The sequence below is a fragment of the Protopterus annectens genome, chromosome 13.part0 (genome assembly GCF_019279795.1).
Source record: "Protopterus annectens isolate FY-2018-M chromosome 13.part0, PAN1.0, whole genome shotgun sequence".
NCBI lineage: Eukaryota > Metazoa > Chordata > Ceratodontiformes > Protopteridae > Protopterus > Protopterus annectens.
This window is the reverse complement of record NC_056747.1, coordinates 1,112,679,190-1,112,696,689: the sequence shown is the minus strand read 5'-3', so window position 1 is coordinate 1,112,696,689 and position 17,500 is coordinate 1,112,679,190.

Here is a 17,500-nt window from a genome sequence, read left to right as displayed (position 1 = left end):
GTATAATGAGCTGATGAGGTCATTCAGCTGCAGCTGTACCATGTTTCTGAATCAGAATTTCTCTCATTTACACTAGTCAACCAACCCATGAGAGCAATTATGAGTGAAGAGAAATTCTGTGAATTCAAGGATAAATGTCTTTAGTCAGGATCCTTTTGTCCCAGGTTTCCTCAATAAATGTATTTTCTTTGCCAATTTGTTCTAATCTGCTTAATACATCATAAATAGAATGAACAAATAAACAAGCAAACAAATAAATAGTCCTGAAGATTAAAAATAAAAAAAAATGGTTTCTAGCATCACCAAGAACACCAAAAAAGCTAATAATTATGTACACTTAACCTTCCTTTCCATATACGTTTGTAGAATCTCAAAGAACACCTAAAAAAATAAAAAAAAAATCATATATAACTTCTTTTCCATATGCTTTTAGTAGGTAGTTGAGCTGAGCATGATAGACATGAATTCTGATTTCTGGGAAAATGACAAACACTGAATGTGGATTGAGATGAGAGATACACATGAATGATGCAAATCTACCTTCTACTCTGAAACATTGTCCCTGGAGCTGACTAAAGTATGGAGTAGTGATGCATGGAAGTGTGGGAGCTCCCTTCCTCCCATACAAAAACAAGTCTGGTTAAAAGTCTCCAAATGAGATGTTTACGAATTTTTCAAACACGTTTTCTGTTTAAGATACTTGTTTTTGACTGATTAACGTAGAGCCCTTCAATCTATTGAATTGTCTAGTGCAAAGTAAATACAAATGCACTCTCTCAAGGCACTCCTAAAAATGAAGAACATCGATATCTGTGCAGTAACTGAGACCTGGTTCAAAGCTCCAGAGAGCACCCCTGCAATACCAGGCTACAATTCTTACCAAACTTTTTGGCGACAAAACCAAGACTGAAACACTAAAGGTGGAGGAGTGTCCATATTCACCAAGGATATTCACACCTCCAGGCTAGTTGCCCAACACAATGCATCTAAAGTTCTCCAGGTGCAACTAACACTAGGTAAGACTGCAATCCAAATTGTAGCTTGCTACAGATTCCCCACCATGCCCCAAGATTCTCACTACACCTTTCTAAACATACTGGAAAATATTAAGATACAACCAAACACCCTAATACTGGGTGATTTTAACTACCCTGCCATTGATTGGGAAAACTACTCCCATACCAACTCCTTTTCCCAATGGTTCTTGGAATTCATAAATTCCAATGCCCTGGATCAACTAATCCATTGTCCCACCATGGGCTCCAATATCCTAGACCTGGTCATTACCAACATGAAAGATAGATGCTCTGCACCAGTGGTCACCCCCTCATTGGTCAGGTCTGACCATAAGCAAATCACCCTTGACATCCACATCCCACTTCCACCCCCCAGTAAGGAAACCTCCTTAAAAAACTTCTCCAAAGCCAACTTCATGCTACTGAAGTCAGACGTAACAAACTTCACAACATCCATGCAGATGGGATCTGGAAGTTCAACTGCAGAATCCTACACTAAGGCACTGTACAAGCACATCCACTTGTTTATGAATGGTGCCATCCCAAATAGAACCAAGATGCTTTTCTCCAAAAAAAAGGAAACCAATCTGGTGGTCCCCTGCTATAAACAAACTATACAACAGAAGGAATAAACTGTTGTAGAAAAGAGGAAAATCCCAGGATGCAAAAAACTCCCTTACCAGCCTCAGTAAGAAGCTGAAATCCCTCATAAAATCCTCAAAAGCTAGTTACAAAAATAAAATTGCCAAATATTCCAAAGACAGCCACAAGGCATTCTATAGTTATGTCAAGAATCTAAATGGCAATGCTCAGATCTGCCTGAGCTACAACAGAATGGCATTAAATATACTGATCCCAAGGATATTGCCAATATCCTGGCAGATTGATTTAGTGCCAACTTCACCCCCCTCTCACCCTCTAAAGGGCCCATCTCAATACCAAAAGATTGCCAAATTCCAATAATCACAGCCACAAAGGTAGAAACCGCACTCTCCAAAGCTAAGAATACAGCATCCATGGGACCAGATGACATCCCAGGCTGTGTACTACATGCACTACAAAATGAACTGGCACCTCACCTAAGTGTCATGTTTAATCATAGCCTCACCTCAAGCTTCATGCTCACTGAGTGGACACAGCTACAGTTATCCCGCTGCACAAGGGGGGATCCGCCTTGGATCTCGGGAACTACTGTCCCATCAGTCTTACAAGCCTAATCTACAAGGGCATGGAATGCGTTATCAAGGAACTTATAAACAAAGACATTGGCAACCTTCAAACACTGGACCCCACCCAGTTTGGGTTTGTGAAGGGCCGATCTTGTCTCCTAAATCTGGTTGACTTCTTTGAATCAGTCTCCAGAGCTGTGGACAAGGGTAAGGCAGTCCACACAGCCTATCTGGACCTCGCCAAGGCCTTCGACACCATCCCCCACTCTGGAATCATAGATACACTTACTAAGCTGGGCATAAATCCCTATGTCACTTAATGGGTTGCCAACTGGCTTACTGACAGAACCCAGACTGTAAAAGTAGCCGACTCCAAATCCATATCCAGACAAGTGAAAAGTGGAGTACCTCAGGGTTCAGTCCTGGGGCCACTCTTGTTTGGCATCTACTTCTCTGAAGTACAAGCCAACACTAAGGGACTCTGGCTAACAAAGTTCACAGATGACTGCAAACTGGGAGCCATTATTGAATCCCCAAATTATGTGGATATTCTACAAAAGGGCCTTACAGAAACAGATGCCTGTTGCCAGAGCCATGGGCTCAAGCTTAATGCCAAGAAATGTATAGTTATCCCCTTTGGAAAAAAACATGTACCCATGAATTACCACATAGGTGGTAAACTAAACATCGAAATTGTGATGAGAGACTTAGGGGCACAGGTGGACAGTGGTCTCACTTTCGATAACCACATCGCCACAACAGTCAGGAAATCCTTCTATGTGGCACACCTCATCACTAAGGGCTTTTCATCCAGAAAAAAGGAGGTAATTGCCCCACTGTAGTCATCACTCATTAGACCCATTATAGAGTATAATGCCCCGTTTGGTATGCACCTCACAAGACATCTGCAACAGCTGGAAAGACCACAGAAATACCTCACTAAAAGAATCACAGGCCTAAAGCAGATGCCATATGCTGACCGTCTAAAATAACTCCAGCTGTACTCTGTGGCATATCGTCTACTCAGAGGCGATCTCTGCTTAAAATACAAGGCCATGTCAAACCCTGAGCTGTTGGACATGCTCCACTTAAAGAAATCCCAATCCCTCAGAGCCACATGCTCCAGGGATCTAAACCTTGTCATCACAATGAACAAAACATGCTGGAGGGATAGGTTCCTGACCCAGAGACTTCCCATACTCTGTTATAGACTGCCCATACATGTCAAGCAGAGCGCCTCATTGGCCCTCTTCAGAAGGAACCTTGAAGACTGAATGGGAGATAGGAAATTCACCCTGGGGATCATGTCAGTTGCCCTGCTAGACAGGGGTCCAGAGAAGTAAATATTGTGGGAAGAAATATTCAGGGAATTGTTATGGCTAGGCTTGCATAGGCCCTAGGGCTGATAGCCTAGTACCAACCTATGAACCTATGAACCTATAATTATATAGCATTTTATTTTTGATTTGCTTTCTCTCCACAGCTTAATTTTAGTTACATTATGCAAACCTTACTTGTGACATCACTGTCTGTTACTAAGACCATACCTGTGGTATGGCACCAACTGCAATGCAGTGTCAGGTGGGAAAGAACCATAGACAGATCATCTCCAGTGAATTAAAGAGTTTATTTTGATGTATATAAGATCAGTAATAATTGAAAAAAAGATGAAATACATGTTAAACCATTTCTAAACAGTATTTTCCAATCAATGAGGTATCTGTTGCAATTTAACTAACTTTCCTAATACCAAAAATTGAGTATTCAATCCTAGTATGCATCAACTTCACAACACTGTTGTTTCCAAGCCACTGAGCTAATGACCGGTATTGTCCTAGTGCTGGTTACTGCATTGCATTTAGATTATTTAACTTGAACACAAAAGTAGCAATAAAGTTAAAGCAACTCTTATGGGTGTCAGTACATCAGCTGTACTGCTAGTACACTATAAAGTGGGTATCAGTACATCAGATGTACTGTCAGTGCACAATACAGTGTGTATCATTACATCAGATGCACTGATTGTGTATTATACAGAGTATCAGTACCTCAGCTGCACTGCTAGTTCACTATAAAGTGGGTATCAGTATATCAGATGTACTGCCAGTGCACAATACAGTGTGTATCAGTACATAAGCTACACTACTAGTATACTATACAGTGAGTATCAATACATCAGCTATACTGTTAGTACACCCTACAGTGGATTATCAGTACATCAGCTGCACTAGTAATGCACCATACAGCAGGTATCAGTACATCAGATGCACTGCTAATATACTGTGCTGTGTCTATCAGATGCACTGCACTGCTAGTACACTATAAAGTTAGTATCAATACATCAGCTGGACTGCTATTACACTATACATTGGGAATCAGTACATCAGATGTACTCCTAGTATACTATACAGTTATACAGTGGGTATCACTACATCAACTGGACTGCTAGTTTACTATATACATTAGCTGCACTGCTAGTACACTATAAAGTAATTATCAGGACATCAGCTTCACTGCTAGTACACTATACAGTGGGTATCAGTGCATTGGGTGCACTGCATTGCTAGGACACTATACAGTAGGTATCAGTACATTGGATGCACTGCGAGTACACTCTACACTGGGTATCAGTATATCATCTGTACTGCTAGTACACTATACAGTGGCTATCAGTCCATCAGATGTACTGCTAGTACACAACACAATGAGTATCAGTACATCAGCTGCACTGATAGTGCATTATATAGAGTATCAGTACATCAGCTTCACTGCTAGTAAACTATACAGTGAATATCAGTACATCAGATGCACTTTATTGCTCGTACATTATATACTTGGTATCAGTACATCAGCTGTACTGCTAGTACACTATAAAGTGGGTATCAGTACATCAAATGTACTGCTAGTACACAATACAGTGGGTATCGTTACATCAGATGCACTGATAGTACATTATACAGAATATCAGTACCTCAGCTGCACTGCTAGTCACTATACAGTGGATATCAGTACATCAGCTATACTGATAGTACACTATACAGTGTGTATCAGTACATCAACTACACTACTAGTACACTATACAGTGAGTATCAGTACATCAGCTATAAAGGTAGTACACCCCTCAGTGGATTATCAGTACATCAGCTGCACTAGTAATACACCATACAGTATGTATTAGTACATCAGATGCACTGCTAATATACTGTACTGTGTGTATCAGTACATCATATTAACTGCATGTGCATTGCACAGTATCAGTAAATCAGATGCATTGCTAGTACACTATACAGTGATTATCACTACATCAGATGCACTGCACTGCTAGTACACTATACAGTTGGTATCAATACATCAGCTGCACTGCTAGCACACTATTCATTGGGAATCAGTACATCAAATGCACCCCTAGTATACTATACAGTTATACAGTGGGTATCAATAAATCAGCTGCACTACTAGTACAATACAAACATTAGCTGCACTGCTAGTACACTATATAGCAATTATCAGGATATTAGCTTCACTGCTAGTACACTATACAGTGGGTATCAGTACACTGGGTGCACTGCATTGCTAGTACACTATACATTAGGCATCAGTACATTGGATGCACTGCTAGTAAACTCTACAGTGTGTATCAGTACATTAGCTGTAGTGTTAGTACACTCTAGAGTGGCTATCAGTACAACAGATGCACTGCACTGCTAGTACATGATACTGTGCGTATTAATACCTCAGCTGCACTGCTAGTACACTATTCATTGAATATCAGTATATCAGCTTCACTGCTAGTACACTGTACAGTGGATATTAGTATGTTGGCTGCACTTCTAGTACACTATTCATTAGGCATCAGTACATTAGGTGCACTGCTATTCACTATACAGTAGGTATCAGTACATTGGATGCACTGCTAATACACTGTACAGTGGGTATCAGTACATCAGCTGTACTGTTAGTGCACTCTACAGTGGGTAGCAATACAACAGATGCACTGCAATGCTAGTACACTATACTGTGAGTATTAGTACTTCAGCTGCACTGCTAGTACACTATTCTTTAAATATCAATACAACAGCTTCACTGCTAGTACACTATACAGTGGGTATTAGTATGTTGGATGCACTCCTAGTACCCTGTTCAGTAAGTATCAGTACATTAGATGCACTGCTATTCACTATACAATGGGTATCAGTAGATCTGATGCAGTGATTTTTCTCCAGCTGTTCATTAATTGTGGTCGTTGTGACATCAATAAAAGGTGAGCCCCTTTAGACTGAGTAGGCAGTATCTTGCAGTGTGGAGTTTGTAAGGTGGCTACATTGTCACCATGACCACCAGTTAGGTTTACCCAGGGCTTTGACAGGCTGTTAATGTGGTCCAAGACTGTGGCTTGGTATATGTGTTGGCCGGTTTACTATCATAAAATCGAAAATAAGAAAAAAAAGTGCATTATTTTTCGAATTTTAACATAGAAAATTAAAGTATTCAAATAACATTATGGTCATAAAGCAGAATGAAATGTCAAAAATAATTGCGACATTTCCATTTGATTTGCAGCAAAACACCGAAAATAAGTGATCCGTGTTTAAATGACAGTTCCCTTCTATATGTGCATATTAATTCCACAGCAAACACATTCCCTGTGCTAAAATAGCAATTTCCATGAAGATGAATTGCTCAATAATAAAGAATAAATAGCCCATATCCCAATAAACCAAGTGTAATGAAAGTTTCCAAAAGTGTCCTGTAATGACATAGAAATATTACACACATGGAAGGTTATGGCAGAGATATCAGAAGGAGCAATAGTGTGCCATTAATTGTACAAATCCTAATGGTGTCACTTCATCCAGTTTAGCAAGCAGACGTTGTATCATATGTTCTTTATCAGACAGCCTATGTTTCTTTGGAGATGCAGGCACACAACACAGACACTTCTGTTTAACATCCTCCAAATGGTATTGCTCTAAACTAATGATATGCAACACATCTGTGATGTAAAGGTCCTTTTACCTAAGAGAGACCTCAGCCTATGGTGCCATCCTTCCACTGCGTTCTGGCTCCTAGGGTAGCCCATGGTACATGTTTCAGACTGATTCCAAAAAGAGACATCAAATAGTGGCGGTTGTCTCTCTGATGTGGAACCCCTCATGCCATAACGTCGTGGCCTCCCTAAAATGTAGTTATTTTTAAAGAACTCACATAAAGGAGTGCCACTTTCCCCCAATGCCTCCTTAATCGAACTGAAAGTGCCCATAATATGTTCCATGCGTATAAAAGCAAGTGAAGGAATCTGTTTACATAATAGTGCAAATTGTGTATCTGTACCCTATACCTGTGTCAGGTTAAGCTTCTGGATCTGCCTCAATACAATTTGGCACAAATGAAACCAACATCCCTTTGCTATACTGTTAGGTAGATGCTTAATAATGCTATTCACTGCCCCCTTTTCAAAGTCACTGAGGACCATCCTTGGCTGGAAATTAAGATGGAAGTCACCACATAAAGCCATCAATGTTTCCCAGAATTGATCATAGTAGTCCTCGCATTTGGACAGTTGGATGGCATACACTACAGGCACTACCTTGCTGTTGCTAGGACCATCCAAGCTACAGTGAACAGAGTATATTTGTTTACACTCCCTAGTGCTAATAGGAAATGTACCATCTACAAGGATGTATTCTGAACTGCAGAGCAGGCCTAGATTACCCTCAGTAGTGAGAATCACAACATCATAGTTATGGCTGTGGAGTGCACTGTGTTTAATGATGAAGTGTCCCTGTTTCAATGGTATCATCTCCGACCTTAAATCTTTCAGACTTGCTAACAGTAATCTGGGATTCGTGCTGTTCCTGCACCTTAACCTACACACACTCTGCTTCAGCACATCAGTATTACTCATGGTGATGTCGGTGGACGTGGTTGCCAGGATCTCAGACACAATCCTGCATTGATCCTCAAGAGTCTGTTCAGCATGCCTTTTAATTGCTGCACGTACCCTACTCTGCTCTACCCTGACCACATCTGGTGCGTGAAAATGACCAATGCTTTTAAGTAGCCTCTCCTCACCAGCACACTTCTGTATTATACAATGGCCCTTACATCTCTGTCTTGCCTTCTGAGTGCAACACCAGTAATTCTTCTCAGGGTTACTCTTTTCAAGGTAGTACTGATAACCATCAATACAAAGAATTGGGCGACCTTTCTGGGATGTAACAGTGCCATATAATGAGCCAATAACACCAGGATAACTCACGGTCAGTCAGTCTGACATAGTACCTGAGCTCACCTACAAATCAACAACATTAACTATATTACTAACAATGAATGGTATTACTGCTATGTAATACAGGCCTGTAGCATGTCTATTTACAAACAGTTATACGAATACAAACCATGACAAAGGTATTACATTGCAGTGGCAATCAGAGACATCTCTTAAATGTAGACACACTGGTAAAACGCACTGACTACACATTTAACCTTTCAAATAATACTGATATAAATATACAAATAGACACCTAAGCCAATACATTTATCCTACAAACTAAAGCCTGCTGTTATTCACTACATACTATACTATTCAGCTATAATGTATAACTACACAGGTACACAACATCAAGCTGTATTCTTTTCAATTGTCCATTTTAAAACGTAATAAGTATAAATGACTACTATATCAATGATTCATTCAACAAATGGCATAATGCTTATACCCAAAAGAAGTGTCTTCATACTATGCAATTGACCTTACACATGACAATCCAAACTGGTATTACAGCACTTTGTCATATATTCACATGTATGTGCTGACAATGTCAAATACTGACTACAATACACAACAACTCAGAAAATTATTACAATATATGTAGAATTGGTAAATCCATTACAGCAAGATGCTTTTCCATTTTTGTGATATCTAATATTTTAGTACTTCTATATGTCATGTTTCAATTATCAGGTAATACTTACAGCGATATTTATTCAGATAATATTGTCCAACATTAGCTGTACTGACATTATATGTTATACCTTTCAAACATATAGGTTCATAGGTTCATACTAGGCTATCTGCCCTAGGGCATTTATAAGCCTAGCCAGAGTGTGTTTGGCTTTCGCCACCCATTTTAAATTAATTTTGCTATGCCCTTTTTCGAGGTTAGTATACTGTGCCTCTGTCTAACAGTGACACAGAAGTGATACCTGGGGTAAACCTATGATCCTCCATCCACTCATCAAGATTCCTCTTGAAGAGAGTCAGTGAGGGACTCTGCCTAACCTGGACTGGGATTTTATTCCAGAGTGAAGGGAGCCTCTGGGTTATGAATCTGTCCCTCCAGCATGTCCTATTTATTTCAGTGCTGAGGTTCAAGTCTCTCGAGCGCATAGCTCGATGGGATTTGGATTTTCTGAGGTGCAGCATATCCATTAATTCTGGGTTGGACATGGCTTTATATGTCAGGCACAGATCGCCTCTGAGCAGGCGGTATGCCACTGAGTAGAGCTGGAGTTTCTTTAACCGGGCAGTATATGGCATCTGTTTGAGCCCTTTGATCCTCTTGGTGAGGTACTTTTGGGGTCTTTCCAGTTGCTGCAGGTGTCTGGTAAGGTACATATATATATAAAATGTTATTTATATTACACTATTACACTACCTACTCACATAACATGGTTACTCACCAGTCCACACTAGCAACGTAAAATCATTAGTATTCCAAATTATGGATACTTTTCTGTAAATACATCCACCTGTACAGCGATATAATCAGTTTAAATGACACTCTGCATTGTCGGTAGCTGTTTAATTGCGTCATCTTATACTTCCACACTTTTTCTACGAATTATTACCTGCGACTAACACATCTTCATCACAACATCATTGTCGTCATCAGTGAACATCGCATTCATATATGCGCCATTCAGTAGTTTGAAAGAAAGTCCATGGCGGTTTTAATTATCTGATCTTGTTTGCATGCAGAATTATTCTATTTCGACATTATTACAGATGATCGAAGGCCTGGCAGGTATGTAAATGTCAACTATATGATAGTAAACCATTGTTGGCCTTATCATCAGTCACCAACAGGGGACTGTCCTCAGCCAATTTTTTTTTCTGGCCCAGTCTCTACACATGTAATGGTCAAAATGATGTGGACACAAATACCTAAGATAGTTGTGTGATACTGTTCACCTCACAATCTGTTATGCTCCGTGAGGTATATATTAGTGATAGTTGGATTCCAACAACCCCAAATAAAATACCCATATGTGGTGGCAGTCCTCTGAGTCTGAATGCAGAATGTACCTGTGAAGGACAGAGGCTTTGTTTAGTACAACCACTATGGCATTGGTACATTTCTAGTTGCAGTATGCATCCTGTAGTATAGGTACTTACCAGGCTGGTCATCATAAGTGGTACATGGCATTTGGACAGTACCAGAACCTGTATCAACACCTCTAGGCATTATGCCTGTTCCCTCATCATCACATTGAAAGAAACAATGCATGTGACTGCTCCCTGCAGGGCTACCTTAGACTGGGGGTTATGGGGGTGGGGAACTATGCAGCTATGTGCAGGTGTCTTCTGCAGTAAAGCTCATAGAGGACTTTTACCTACCCTCTCACACATGTCTTCAGGATTCCACAGTTGTTTTATGCAGTCTAGGGCTGTCTGGATGGAGAAGGGACTATTGTCCCTGTCATTGGGCTACTATCCCCTAATATCTTTGTGTGTAAGCAGGAGCATTAGTGCAGCAGGGTGCACTTATTGATTTTACACAACCTAAGGCTGTCTGGAAAGAGAAGGAGTGGGTGTCTGTGCTTTGTTAATGGGCTGCCACTCCCTGCTATTGTTACATGTGCATAGATACATGAGTGCAACATTTTGGCAGTTGCAATAAAAGTAGAAAAGTACATTTATCTTAGCAAGACAACCATCCTTTTCCAGAAGACATTCAACAGGGAGACATGTCCACGTGTGTGTGTGTGTGTGTGTGTGTGTGTGTGTGTGTGAGAGAGACACTGGTAATGTATGTCTTACCACATTAAGGTAGATAGAGTACTGTGAACCTGTTGCAGGCTATCTGCTATGAAACTGCTGCATCTTCCTGGCAGAAAATGATTCAAGTTGCTAATATGTCTGCTGCACATCACCTGCAAGCCTTGTTCACCTACTTGTGCATGCAGCTTATATATGTATGTGTGTTACATGAGCTACAGTGCACTGAACATGATTCAGACTCCCATGGAGGATGTGATTTTCATGCTTCCAGTTTGTTCTCTTATCCATTCATGGAGATGGTTGTCAGTGATAGTGCCCCATGGACAATGCTTGCTTAGTGTGCAAAAGAGAGCAAAATTATGCTCTATCTCCTGCACGGCCTGTTTAAGGAGCAGCTTCTTAAAACCTATGTAGGTTTTTTAAGGGTGGTGGGTGCCTGATACGTCCTAGCAGCTATGCTGTCCATTGCAACTGGCATCACATGTACAAGCGAGCAGTGCAGACACTGGTTTAATTACCTGTGTTATTGTTGCCTTGGTGATCTCTGGGTGTGGGAAGTAGAAGTTAAGTAAGGGTGACTTGGATGGCATAGTAACTACTTAGTGTTTGCTGCATGCTGGGGCTAACAAGTGTCTTTCTGATATTCTGTTTTTATTTAATCTGATGGAGCCCATGCTATTCCAGGTTAACTGTTGTAAGATATTGCATGCTGAGGGTTCTGTTGGTGGTAGCTGTTGTGTTGTAGCACTGGTATTACAACACTGATCTGTGGGAGAAGTCACAAGGCTGTGACTCTCACACATAGTGGACACTATGTCAGGTTTCTGCATCACTGTACACAGGAGGATTTAGTATAGCTGTATCTGCTTCAGTGTTACTAATAGCATTACTGCAGCTATCTCTGCTCTATTTTAATATCTGTTGTGAAGACTGCTTTCCTGCAGTATAGGAAGCTGACTGCTTTTTGCTTCCTCATACATACACATGCTGTTATAGCTCTCTGTTAGGCTGTCGGAATCAATGTAGACTTCTGCGCACATACTGATACTTTTCTGTTGGGTTGTGGGAATCATTTTCTACTTCTGTTTGCTTGCACATGTGCATGGAACTGCATTGTTGCACTATTTGTGTTTCCTCAAGCCTACATGTGTTATATGATTGCTTGCCTATCCCATTTGTCTTTCAGCAGAGGCAGATCATGCAGATAACACTGTCAGCTATCACAGGAGGCAGCAAAGACTACAATCACAGTAAGGTAAGTGGTGTACATTTCCTTTCCTGCCTTATATCTGCTGTATCACTCTGGGTCCTTATCGCTAATATCAGATTTCTAAATTTTGTCTCCATTCTGCAGGATATCATGGTCCATTTACACCATAGGCTCATCAGCTATGGCCTGCTGCCACACCAGCTAAGGCTGTGGATAAAGCTGGTAAGCAGGCACTACATCAGCTGCCTTATCTGGGATGGGTCCCAACCATTCCAGACCCAGACCACTAACAGAGGCTGCATCAGAGTTGGAGTGAGTAGTGAAGGCTATAGTTAATTGGGCAATGATCCACTGGGTTGCCAACCAGCAGTCAATCCAGTAATGAGTCACAGACTCAATGTACTGGGTGACTGATTCCATTATGCCACCAAGCGTGGGTGTGGCCATTGCTACTGGCCACCTGGACCCAGGACTACCACTTAAAGGGTCCCAGAAATATCTCCTTGAACTAGTTGGCAGCTGGCAGCTTGTCTGCACCTCATGGTCTTCCCATCCACTTGTCTCCTCCTTATTTGTATGTATATGTAGCTCCCATATCTCCCCATTTGTGTGATCATAACTATTTCTTTTTTGTCTGTGGTCTTCAATGTGCGCCTATGTGCTTTTGCTTTCTGTCCTCACCTCCCATTCCTTCTCTATTTTTTCTTTCATCCCTCTGTCTTCCCTTGTCTCTTTTTTGTATAAAAAGGGGTCCTTCTTCACAAAAATATCCTAACTTCCCCCACCGTGTTTACTTTACAGTGCCCCTGCTGTGCTTCCCCTGCTTGCTATACCCCATTTCTTCTTAGCCAAGCTAGCTCATCTGGAACTCTTGGCAGTTCCCAGAGTGGTTCCCCGGTACAAAATTGAGGGCCAAAACCAAACAAGTCTGAATGTCTTCTTAAAGTTGAAGATTCAGTTAAAAAATGTATATAGACAGACAGAGATATATAGATAGCTAGACAGATAGATAGATAGATAGATAGATAGATAGATAGATAGATAGATAGATAAACATAAAATGGTAACTGTCGCAAGTTGCTGTGAATACAGCATTGGCATTCATTAAAGAAGTCACAATATTACCTCTGGCTTGTTTTATGAATGCCACTAATGTATTTGTACCCCATCGACATCTGGTGATCTTGTCCCCTAACAGGTTGTGCCTTGAAAAGCCGCCTCCTTTCCTATGCTGTAGTTGCAGCTCTGTGTTTCTTGCTTTACTGCACTCTCTTTCCATTCCTGCTAATAAACCAATAAGGTGTTCAGCTTGCTGAACAGCTGCTTCACTGTGCCCTATCACCTCCTCTAATGGTCTTCCTTTTTTACATTCTGTGTTTCTGCATTATGTTCATGCAGTTTAATTTCTCCAAGTCTATTGGGTTTCTAATACCTTGACAGGAGTGGACCCCATTCCTAAGTAAAAATATGATTAATGTTCATGAAATTAGTACTGTTTCAATCTTTGATGTTAGCCAGAAGTGCTCTTCATGGCACCCTCAATGTGCCTAGAATTGTTTCCTTCTGCAATTCATATGGAATATTTATGTTCCCCTGACATTCGTGCAAGGTGGTATACGATTACAGTCTTGTCTTACTTCATAGGCTCACAGCAAAGTTGCTGTACTTGCCCTGGCTAGCTCTTTGAAGTGCAGAGATTGCCTATATATGCTATCTGTCCCTAGTTTTTTATTCATGTCTATTTTGCACTACTGTGCTGTCTGCCTATGTGGCAGTACCTCTGTACCATGTTAATATACTGCTCTGTGAATCCATCCCAGTGTCTCTTATGCAGCCCTGGTTTACAACTGTTTATGAACATGTGTAGGTCTTTCCCATGGTTAATCTGTGCAGCAGACCCAGGCTTGGCTTCCCTACTGCTGGTTGAGAGAAAACTGGACGAGGCTTCATCTCATCAAGGACAGTCCTGCATTATTTAACTTATCAATCACTTTACAAGGAATTATTGATGGCATGTTTTCTATTAGTGCATCAGCAATGAGTCAAAGTTTTTGAACTTTACATTTTTCTCCATGGTTGTGTGATTGTTGAGTCAGTATGTAGAAGCAAGTGATGAACAGTGCAGGAGGACTTGGCCCCTACAGAAAAAACAAAAAGATCTGTTTTGTACATCTGGTTGAAACCTCATACCATTTGTTTCATCTGACTGAAGCTCTGACTGATTTTGTTTCAGTGAGACTTAGTTGTACCCCTACACATTGGATACCACGCCTCTTAATCACACCCAAACGACACAAGTCCTATACCATTGTAAGTCCCCATTTTTTCAGACAAAAATGTGGACCCCTTAAACTGTATAAGGTAGAAATGTAGAATGTGGTCATATCATAACGCACTGCATCCACTCATACGTACACACCAAGCAGTAATTTTCAAACAACCCCAGATTTCTAGACACATCTAACATTCATAGATATGTACACATTGAAGACCCTTTCATCAGCCATGGTGTTTTCAAACCCTGATTTGCATTCTAACTCTAAGGTAGCTACTGGCATGAAATAAAGGGCCTGACGACTTTCAGAGTTTCATTGACAGATGACATATACATTTTCCAAACACGTCACTGGCTCCCTGGTTCATCATTTGTAAAGCTTCCATACAACCATAAACATTTACAAATACACATCTGCACAAGAACACATTCTCCTCTGAATGTCTGTGTCATTATCATGAAATGACCATTTCTTTTCATTGCTTTTCAGGTGGTATTTGCTACTGCCATTACTTATAAATAAAAGAAAAGGGAATTTGCTGCAAAAATTCAAACTCCTGTTACCTGACTAAAGTAGACCAAAGGTCCTGGCATAAGAATAGAAGATTTCTGGATAATATTGTTTTTGCAGCTGGGATGAAGGTGACAGTATATTCTGCTTTGCATTTACGAGCATGTTAAATAACACAAACAAACAAAAAAAAAAAGGTCTCAGCCATCTGTCAGATGAAGATGTCTAAATCTCAAGCATGTTATCTAGTGAAGCTTTAATGTTGTCACAATAATTACCTGAGATTTTATTATAGAATAACAAAACATATATGTGTGTGTGTGTGTGTGCGTGCGTGCGTGCGTGCGTGTGTGTGTGTGTGTGTGTGTGTCTGTGTGTGTGTGTGTGTGTGTGTGTGTGTGTGAGTTTTCTCAGCTGTAGCAAAAACCTGAGTTTTAATCATTCAGTACTACGTTACCCAATGTAGGTGTGCATGCAAGATTAGGTCCCTATAGGATTGCCTAATTTAATTTTTCATTGTTCATTCTCTATTTCAGGGGCAGACTTTACCAGTCCTGTTGCATAAGTATTAAATCAAGATTTATTACTATATGACATTTCATGCCACATAAATGCTGTGGATACTTAGCTTATTCCAAATCCCTCTAACATGCTGAGAAAATGCATTCTGAAAAATGTACACCCATGACACTCCTACCTGCCTCAGCCTGAAGCCATAATAAAACTGCAAACTGCATTCAAAGCAGCTTCAGCTGGTTTCAGCACCTGAAGTACTAAAACATTCAGTTTCTTTCTCTTGAATATGGTCAACATATTGTCTAAATAATTATAAATGTCCATGAATGCAAGATGGTATGCATATCAATGCAGAATGAAAACACCTGTGATATACTTTTAGTGACTTTAAGCTATATATAGTAACTGAAAAGATGAGATGCACACTGAATCTGTAACTTAACAGTTAGTTCCTTCGTCAATTTCTACTGTCAGATAATAGTATAAATGGAGTTAGTCCTTATATATTGTAGGAAAGCAATGTCAGAGAAGTATGTTATATCTGAAACTGCTGCTTGTGAAATGTGACCTTGGCTTCAAGGAAACAGGGAAGGAACAGTTTGTATAAAACAAATTTTCAATATTGATAACTCTGGTTTGGGAAAACTGATTTGGTGTTCCACCAGAGGTGTTTGTTTCCAAACTTGTTATTGTATTTGTGGTAAGCAGGAAAAGAAGCCTCTGTGCAAAGGTTGAAACAGGAGTATAAAATTGGCTATATGTTATTATAGTACTTACTAGGATTCCTTTCCTGATTCCTATGTTTATGTTTGTATTGTGACTGATTTTTTATTGATAATTTAGTTGAAGAAAGGGAAACTGCCATTTGCAAGGTTAATTGAAATGACAAGGCAGTAGAGAGCACAGATTTAGTCAGGTATCTATAACATAATTCATAATGGATTACTAACAGTGGCACAGACTTATACTATTTATATGCCATTTGCCTATTCATGACAGGCAAATGATAAGACCAAAGACAGATAAACTAAAATGAAATGTTAATGACGGAGATAAAATTGTTGGTCTGGTAAAAGGATTTGGCCCGACAGAAACAGTTTGAAATGTAGGTGGAAAACTAATTGTGCAGAAGATAAAATGTAAGAATTAAAGTTCTTTGAGCTGCATCTGTACCGGTTCATTATGCTAGCTGCTAAGCAGTACTGGCAGTGCACCTCTTGGCCTGCACATTGAAAATAGGTACAAAGGCCCTTGAAAAGTAGGTACATCCAGCCAAAAATCTGGACATCTAATTAGCATAACATTTGATTACCCAATAGTGAATAACTCTTCCCAGTTCCAGTAGGAATGTGAGATGCCACACAGAAACACGTTTGAAAAACAGAGAGTGACAGAAATGATGAGCGAATATAAGCACATTATTTAAGAGACAGTATAAAATATGCAGGCTTTAATTAACTGCATTGCAAAACTCTAACATACAAGGTCATTTATTTTTACTTCAGGAAAAAGGGAGATGTAAGATTTGTGTCCTCATTCTTTAAATTATTGTCACCTTTGGTATGTTGGTCATGTAGTAACAGAGGCGCCGGAAGCTGTTGAAGACTGGGAGGGGGGCAGAGGGTGAGAGGGCACTTAGTGATTTAAAAAAAGGCAATTTTTTAAAACTATTTACTACCACAACATAGGTTCACTTGGAGAACATTTTAAGCTTGGCCAGTTTCCCTTTTGGTGCTTGAATTAACATTTCCTGATTGGTCTTACCTATCCTATGGCTGATAATTGCATATTAGCCCTAG